Genomic DNA, 10,019 nt, shown 5'->3' with positions numbered 1-10,019 from the left:
ATTCTGATTGGGTGGCTCTGGGAGGTTTCCAGACTCTTGGCTCCCTTGTACACTCTGAACCTGTATCACAGCCCTTGGTAAACGGTAAGGGTTTGCATGCCTCCCTGCAGTTGCTCGAGTGGTTTTGCGCCTCCCTTCCTCCCTTGGTTGAACAAGGGGGTCCCCACTCAGCACCGGCACCTCAACCCTAGACTCCCTGCTCTCTTCTATCACAGGTTCTTCCTCTGGTAACTGGCCAACTTCCACTACACTGGGAACTGGGGAAACTACCTCAATAACAATCACCTCCCCCTCACCAGCTGTCTCCCCTGAGACGAAAAGCTCATCCTCGTCTTCGAACGGTCCTAACCCAGGATCAGCCACGGGGTCTGGGCACACAACATTTGAGGCTGGCTTCAGGTAAGACCTGTGTACCTGCTTTGTCCGGGAGGGATCGCCTATCTGCGCTATGGTATATACTCCCCCGTCTCCCCTAGGAGCCCTAACAACCCTATAGCGTAGACTAGACCAATGATTTTGAATTTTATGACGACCCCGAATGCCAAGGTCCCATACATACACTTCCTGACCTTCCTGTAACCTCACCTCACTCCTTTCCTGGTCGTGGCGCATTTTACGCAGACCTGCAGCTCTATCCAACCTTGCTCGAACTCTCCTGTATGTTACTCTCAGGGTATCTCCATGTTCTTTTACCCAATCACTCACTTGTCCCCCAACGGGTTCCTCTACACCTGCGAGCAAAAAGTCAACTGGAAGTTTAGGAGCTTGACCGAACATCAAAAAGTATGGTGACTCCCTTGTAGTCTGGTGGGGAGTAGTATTGTATGCATAACATACTTGCGCGAGATGACGAGTCCAACAGCGTTTCTGTTCGACTGACAGTGTACGCAGTAAGTCATGGAGGGTCCTATTAAAGCGCTCGCACTGCCCATTCCCCTGAGGGTGATATGGGGTAGTGCGAGTCTTCTGCACACCATACCACTGACAAAGCTGGGACACCACAGCCCCCTCAAAACATCGCCCTTGATCCGAATGAATTTGTGCTGGTACACCGAACTTGTAAAACCACTCATGAACCAAGACGTTAGCAACCGTAGTCGCAGTCTGGTCCCGTGTGGGGACAGCCTGAGTATACTTTGAGAAGACGTCTGTCATCACCAAAACATGCTCTCGGCCATCACTGGCCCGCTCCAAGGTGGTAAAATCGACTGCCAAGATCTGGTTTGGCCTTGATGCCAACAAATGGCCCATTGCTGCGTGGGCTAGTGGCTGATTTGCCTTTGCAACTGCACATTGCCTACACTCATGACACTTCGCCCGCACCTCGGCCTCCATTCCAGGCCAATAACACCGACGGCGTATTAACTCGTAGGTGCGTTCCCTACCTTGGTGACCATGTGCCCCATGTAATTGCTCAAAAACCTCTGCCTGTAAAACTCTTGGCAACACCAGCTGAGCCACAACTTCACCTCCATCAGGTAACTTTAAATGGCGATACAACAAGTCATCCTTTATGAACAACCGGCTCCACTGACAGAGCAATTCCAGGCTACTCCTAGACATGGTACTACGTTGTTCCTTGGTAGGGTAAACATGTGAAGAAAAAAAGCCTAAAACAGGACCAATAACTGAATCTTGTCCCTGTGCTTGTTGTAACTCTAGATGTGATGTCTTGGAAAAGGCCGAGATCATACTCTGTTCTACCTCCACTGGCCCCTGTCTATCCAACAATTCTACCAGTACCCCTGGCAAAATTGTTCCACAATCTGGCTGTACGGGAAGTGCCACTGGATATTGTCTAGACAATGCATCCGCATTGCCATTCACCCGGCCCGGCCGATATCGGATGTCGAAATCAAAAGCGGCCAACTGTGAGGCCCAACGTTGTTCCAGAGCACCGAGTTTGGCGGTCTTCAAATAACTCAATGGGTTACCCATACAAAAATTTAATATATGGCCATATATGTACTTATATTTTACATAGTATGACATATATCTATACATATATTTGACTTATCTGAGAACACAATATATGCCTGCAACATATATGAACATTTATATGTCCAAACATGTGAAAAAAATATTTGGTTTCATCAATATATGATACCATATATCTGCATATATTACAGTATAGTATTGGTTTCTCGCATATATGGACAATATTAATTATAAATATGTGACATACATATTTGTTTTCCACATATCTATACATATATTTGACTTATCTGAGAACACAATATATGCCTGCAACATATATGAACATTTATATGTCCAAACATGTGAAAAACATATTTGGTGTCATCAATATATGATACCATATATCTGCATATATTACAGTATAATATTGGTTTCTTGCATATATGGACAACATTAATTATAAATATGTGACATACATATTTGTTTTCCACATATTTAATAAATGTATGTAAACATACATGCATGTGATACTGATGCATTTTTAAAGCTGTGGCATATGGTTATGGTACTTTGTGGATGTATTTGTCAAAAATGACAAAGAAAGCACTGCATTATTGTATTAAAAATACTATATTATGAAGTCCTGTTAGTTTTGTGACCTAAAGACCCCCCCAGGATCACCATCAGACAGGTTTTTGCTTTTATTCAGCAAGTAAAAATTATCTGGTCAGATCATCTTTAAATATGTAAGTGAGTGTTCAAGAAGATTTGAAATGTATGATCATTATGGGGAATCAACAGCTATTTTAATTACTTTGAACAAAAATGACTGCATTAGTTCAGAAAACTGCCAGCTAAGTCTGTGTATATTAACAAACAGTGATAAGTTGATACTGATTATTATTAATAATCACAACTCAATTACATTATTATTTTTATTTTATTATTTTATTTTATTTTAGTTTTTTATTTTATTTGTGCAGGGATTGGTAAAGTTAATAAATAAATAAATAACCAAATGTTATTTTTTGGTTGCTTTTATATCTTTTAGTATAGTGTTTGTTAAGCGAATTTACATATTATTATTATTAGCCTATTATTAAATCGTGTTAAATGTATTGCTTAGTTAATAATAAATAGTCAAAAGAACATAATAAAAACTTCCTCCACTGCCTATTGAATGCGCTACACCCAGTCCAGTAGGAGGCGCTAATGACCCTTCAGTTGCCAATCGCCACTCAGGCCAAAAGCGCAGAAGAACAAAAATGACCGGGAAAATCTGACAGGACTGAGAAGATGACAACAGCACAGCGGGGTTTTAGAAGTAAGTTTTAAATATTTAATATATTTTGCATAAGTTTCTTGCTGTCTAGTTTGTTACAGCCTAATTAATCATTATTGTTAGGGGAGGTTTGCAAGTTTTTGTCGTAGTAATCTTGTAGCTTGCGGTTTACTATGGTTTGATCCTTAATTTTTCTTGGGTGTTTTTGTAAATATGTCTTAATTTAATGTTATTGCACAATGCACAAAACTGTTCAGAATCTTTCAGTTTATATTATTCTGGTTAACCTTATGAAGCATGTTCTTAAAGGAACAGTGATTAATAAGGCACTTATTTATGCAGTTAACTCATAATTTACAAAATACAATTTGTTTAAAACAGTCACTTGAGAAATAATTCTAGAAAAATAACGTGTACAGACATTTTCACAGACATTGTTAATGTAACTGTTACATAAATACAGCTTTCTGGCAACAGGTGGTGTGTTTTAGATAATATATTTAAAAGGTTCATATCTAATGCATTTTGACATTCCTTATATTTATTTTTATGTAAGAGTTATACTTTTATTTTAGTGAGAGGGTTATGTTTGTGTTTAAGCAGACATTGCAAGCAGGCAAGCACTTATAGCTTGACATGGCTGAAGTCAATACTACCTCACCAAAATTACAACTAATGTTTGGCTTAAACCTTGCCTAATCGCAGTGTTTTTCCCTTTTATTATTTCTCTTTTTGTAGGCCCATCAGAGTGATTTTCTGAGTTCTTTCACATATGCTGTATGGTAAGAGTGAATTTCTGCCAGTTGATACCGGTGACAGGTGTAAATTATTAAGTTTATCTTTGTATTTTTTTATTAAAGGTCAGCGAATGGATGGATTATCCAGTCACGGTACATAATAAAAGGTAAATGGCAAGTAATTAAGTAATGTACTAAATGTATAAACTGTAGTGTATTCAGTAGCTACTAATCTCAATTTCCTCTATCACTCTCTAAAAGACTTGACTGAGTTAGAAGAAGCTGAGCGACTCTTCAGAGTGAAGATGTTATGGTAATGTAAATCTTACGTTTTTATATTGTAGTTATATATAATATATCAGAGACAGCACGTCATTTTAACCCTGTTTTATAGTTAAAGGGGTTTTGCACCCTAATGGCGCTTTTCCATTGCATAGTACCCTACAGGTAAGGTCGAGTCAGCTCACTTTACTTTGGCTTGGTTAGCTTTTCCATTGAGGGAGGGATTATAGGGGTGTCTAATGTATATAGCACGACATTCGTTGCTCGACTAATCGAGACTGTTTTCTAAGATGGCTCCTGTCTGTATACGAGTAATGTATTATCTTTATAAAGGATCTTATTAGGGCTGTCACTTTTGAGAAAAATCAAGCACACATATCCCGCGCTTGAGCGTGTTTCTGAAAAGTAATCGTCACTGACAACAAGCACACATACATAGCCTATGTATGCGCGTGTGCATATACATTAACCCTGCTCGTGCTGTTTGCTTGACTGTTTTAAATGATAGAGAGCACAAACCATTGATATTTGAGAAATAAAACTTACCGCTGAGTTAAGCAGATCTTACTTCACTCTGTCGTCTATGTGACATGCGACAGTAAGCACGTGATCATTTTAAATCAGTTTACAAGACAAATGCTGTTGTTGTTTAATATAAAAAGTTTACATCAGGGCTTTGAACCTGAATTTTTTTCCCCAATTGGTTCGTTCCAAACAGAAACAGTATTTTAACGTTTCCGGTTTTTGGTTCAACCCTAAAGTTGACGTTCCTGAACCGGTTAGAACAAAAAATAAAGTTCCCGAACCGGTTAATAACGTTCCATGTCAACTGTGGGACATAAAAATAAGTAGGCTGATCATTAGGACATTAAACTTAAGAAAAATGATGTAGACTAATAAGTTAAGGCTCTATCGTGTCATCGAACATTAAAAAGGCTAAATTATGTAAGCGGCATAACTGACATGCCTACATTTGTTGAATGAGTGCACTTAAACACACGCACACACACACAGACGGAGGACGAATTCCAAACGGCGCTTCAGGAAGAAGATGCTGCATAAACAGTCACTCCACATAAAGTGAAAATTACGATGTTTTTCCGTGCTTTATTCGCCAAATGTATTTTATACATCAAGAGTTCTGATCTTTGAAGGGCATAGGGATAATCATGTTTGATTGGAGTTAGGGCTGTAACTTTTGAGTAAAATCAAATTCGAACGGATATCGAATGTCATGCAATGGATCCGAATATATGCGAATATCTAGGTGCCCCCCGCGCTCATCAAAAAAAAAAAAACACCATAATGGAGATTCAATCACAAATTTATTAACAGTGAAAGTCATAAACAGGACTGTCTGAATTACTTTTTTTACTTTTGAAACGGCAGGTAATCAACTTATAAATAACAACTTATATGAAAAAACTATTCAGAACAGGTACAGACAATAACTTAAACAGCAGCAGGAAGCCCAAACGGAATTCGCGCCCGCAGATTTCGGCGGAAAACTCAGCGGATTTAATGCGCGTCATTGACAAGCAAACATATCCCGCGCTTGAGCGTGTTTGTGAGAAGTAATATCTTTGACAACAAGCACACACACATAGCCTATCCCACGCGTTTGTGAGCCGTCATTGACAAGTACATTAACCCTGCGCGTGCTGTTTGCTTGACCGGTTTTAAAGAGTGCACAAACCCTTTGATATTTGAGAAAAAATTAAACTTACCGCTAAGTTAAGCAGATCTCACTTGACTCTGTTGTCTATGTGACGCGTGACAGTCAGCACATGATCATTTCAAATCCGTTTACAAGACAAATGCTGTTGTTGTTTAATATAAAGTTTACATTGCGTTGTAAAAATGATGAAAGTATCTTCATACATGCTAATTTCATAATGTGAACGTATTAGCACAAGCTTTTTATTCTGCTATAATATTTAATATAAACAATAATATGTCATTTTATATACAAACTATAATTCTATCTTAACATGCACATTAGGTTCATGTTGGTCCAATTTGATTCCCTTTCTTGCGCACAGTTGCCGTCGTTGGTCTCACTCTCAGCCTCCTTCCTATTACGAGGTGTTACGTAAAAAAATGCGCTACACATGGTATTTTAAAAACCGGATGGTTTATTTATAGTTCGAATACGGATATTTCACATCTTGTTCGAATGCATATTCGAATATCGAATAAAAAGTGACAGCCCTAATTGGAGTTGGGCTGGACACATTCAAATCCATGTGCGTCTGTGTGTACAGAAAATTGTTTATTTTAGCGCCTTTTTGTGGTTAAATTGTTTAAAATCACTTAAGTGTTAACATTTGCAAGCCTTTGAAACACGTGCAAATGATCAACTTTCACCCTATTTAAATTTGCATATTAATCCGCAAATCGCATGCGAGCCGAACTGTGGGTCGTGATCTGTACAGATCACTGACCAACTGCGATCCGTTACACCACTAATTAGTATTAAAAAAAAACAAACAAACATCTTGAGATACTTGGTAGCCTACAATATTAACCTCTTATGATTGAGCATTAGAGACTTGGGCTTGAGTAGGCTACCTGCTGGTGGCAAGCTTCTCATTTCTCTGAGTCAACGACGACCGGAAGTGAACTTCACAGAGTCAAATTGCACAGAAATCTTGTCAAAGAACTGAAAAAAATAACGTTATTGACCGGTTACCATTATTTTCAATTAATGGTTTTGTTCCAGAACATATATTTTTGGAAAGTTTCTGGTTTTGTTTCTGTTCTTTGCAAAACATCAAAAGTTTCTGGTTTTCTTTCCTTGAACCTGTTCAAAGCCTTTGTTTACATTGCGTTGTAAAAAAGATTATGAAATTTATCATACATGCTAATTTCATAAAGAAAATGTATTAAAGGGACATTCCACTTTTTATGAAAATATGCTCATTTTCCAGCTCCCCTAGAGTTAAATATTTGATTCAATCCAATCCATTGAATCTGATCAGACCATTATCATCGTGCTTAAAAATAACCAAAGAGTTTCAATATTTTTCCTATTTAAAACTTAAGACTCTTCTGTAATTACATTGTGTACTAAGACCGACGGAAATTAAAAGATGCTATTTTCTAGGCAGATATGGTTATACCTATACTCTCATTCTGGCGTAATAATTAGTGACTTTGCTGATGTAACATTAAACATTTGATTCTTACCAAGAAAATATACTCTCAAACAGGCGTAATAATCAGTGACTTTGCTGATGTAACATGGCTGCAGCAGGCGTAGTGATATTACGCACTGCCCGAAAATAGTCCCCTGCCATTGAAAGTAACCAAGGGGACTATTTTCGGGCAGTGTGTAATATCACTACGCCTGCTGCAGCCATGTTACATCAGCAAAGTCACTGATTATTATGCCTGTTTGAGAGTATATTTTCTCGGTAAGAATCAAATGTTTAACTCAGGGGAGCTGAAAAATTAGCATATTTTCAAAAAAAGTGGAATGTCCCTTTAACACAAGCTTTTTATTCTGCTATAACACTATAAACAATAATATATGTAATTTTATATACAAACTATAATTCTATCTATCTGGTTCGTGTTGGTCCAATTTAATTCAGAGCACTTGATTGATTTGGTGTTTTCATTTTCATTGTAAGCCTTTAAAAAGTAACTATTTTAGATGCAATTTTGTAATATTTACGGCTTAAATTCTCTTATATATTTTTTAAAAATTTTTAAATCATTCCGCAGAACTATCCAAAAAATTACCCAGGTTCCTTAACTGCTGTGCTACCACCACCCCTTTCGGCTTAGTCCCTGCTTTCGAACCACACCCGTGGAGATATCTGCCAACAAATGGACAATCATTCATGGGGCTACAGAATTTTCAATGTATGTTTTCAAATTCACAATCTGCGTAAAAAAATATAGTTTCGATGAGAGGTGGTGGAGGGTGGTGTTTGGCACTATGACCCTATCTCGCCTGCAAATTAAATAGGTGCAAAACTGGCCGCCATGCTTGCACTAAGTGTGGCCTTACTTGCCTATTCACGTACTTTGTCACTTAATTTTACGGACTTGCACTAGAAGAAACTGCAATAAAGTTTTTTTTTATCTTTGTGATAAGTTTATCCACCAGTGTTTTGTCTGCTTTATACCTAAAACTTTTTCTTTAAAATGTACCTTCTCAGATGCAGTTATGTCAAAGCACTCGTTTCGGATGGCCAGATTGGAACAGAACCTGAATGGGAAGATGGCAGAGCTAAGACTGGCAATTTCCAGGAAAAATGTTTACTAAAAATGAGTGTGTTTTTCCCCAGCGAGAGAGTTTGGGAATGTTTTAAATGTGTCTAGAAGTTTGAAAATGTAATACTGAGGGAAAAAAGTGAGCGCTTTGAAAAGGCTTTAAAAAGAAAAAAAAGTCTGAAGTTGATGTGAAATGAAGTTAAAGTTTTTACTTGAAAAGTTTGTACTGTACTTGTTTGTACTTGTCAAGTCTGTGCTGAAAAAAATGCAGTAAAGGTTGTATTTGAAAAGACTTGGAATTGTGTGTTCTGTAGAATGAGTACAAATATATGTGCAGGCTGTATAAAAAAACATAGTTGTGCCACTAATATAAGTGAAAGTACATGGTGTCATCATATTAGAAGCATATTTGTATCCCTAATATAAGTGAAAGTACATGGTGGCATCATATAAGAAGCATATTTGTATCCCTAATATAAGTGAAAGTACATGGTGGCATCATATAAGAAGCATATTTGTATCCCTAATATAAGTGAAAGTATGTACAATGGAAATAAGTACATATATGCATGTATACATATATGTGTCTTACGTATATTTCACATGTATGTCCATATATGGGAAAATATATGGCACTTACATGAAAACGGCCATTTTTGCTATATTTTGAAATATATTTTTCATATATGTCTATATATTTTACATATATGAATTTTGCATATACTTTCATATATGCAGCAGACATACATGGGCACTGATATTATATATGTAATTTACATATATTGACATATATTACATTTCTGTATGGGTATTATCAGTATACACCATACATTTCTGTCCTACCAGATAATCCCTAAACTTTTCAGTAAGGGCCCATTTTAATGCCAACAACTCGAGTTTCATTGAGCTATAGTTTTGCATGTTCTTTTCTGTAGGTCTAAGCCCCCGACTTGCATATGCCACTGGCCTCAGCTGACCCTCCCTTTCCTGACTGAGGACTGCCCCCAACCCTGAATGGCTAGCATCAATCTCCAGTACAAACGGAGAAGAGAAGTCAGCATAAGCCAAAACGGGAGCCGACACCAGTCTCCGTTTCAAACTCTGGAATCCCCGTTCACACTCTTCAGTCCAACCACTTTCAAACAACTTCCCTGATCCCCTCTTCTTTCTAGTTCCTCCTACATCTGCAACCAGGCGATGCAATGGTGCAGCTAGCTGTGCAAATCCTTCCACAAAGCGCCTATAGTAACTAGCGAATCCTAAAAAGGATCGCAACTCAGCTACTGTTGTCGGACGCTTCCACTCAGCCACTGCACTGATCTTAGCCGGATCAGTAGACACCCCGTCTTTTGAGACCACATGTCCCAAATAACTCACATGTTGTCGAAAGAAACAACATTTTTCCAATTTGGCCTTAAGCCCCTCCTGTTGTAATCTAACAAAAACCATTTCCAACCTCTGCAAATGTTGTGTAATGGTGGATGAAAAAACAATGATATCATCTAGGTAAAGTAATAAGGTCTGGAATCGTTGGTCCCCAAACATGCGTTCCATTAGGCGCTGGAAGGTACTAGGCG

The 10,019-nt window shown here is 38.0% G+C and overlaps 1 long non-coding RNA gene across 1 annotated transcript; it reads left to right on the top strand.

The window, feature by feature from the left end:
- Positions 1–3,135: 3,135 nt before the first annotated feature.
- On the top strand, positions 3,136–8,734 carry LOC135736184 (uncharacterized). Its single transcript, XR_010527830.2, has 5 exons — positions 3,136–3,241; positions 3,938–3,981; positions 4,060–4,103; positions 4,198–4,249; positions 8,388–8,734. It is a non-coding gene; the product is annotated as an uncharacterized lncRNA (long non-coding RNA).
- Positions 8,735–10,019: the final 1,285 nt, after the last annotated feature.

This window comes from Paramisgurnus dabryanus, chromosome 10 (genome assembly GCF_030506205.2).
Source record: "Paramisgurnus dabryanus chromosome 10, PD_genome_1.1, whole genome shotgun sequence".
NCBI lineage: Eukaryota > Metazoa > Chordata > Actinopteri > Cypriniformes > Cobitidae > Paramisgurnus > Paramisgurnus dabryanus.
This window is presented reverse-complemented; position numbering and strand designations above follow the sequence as displayed.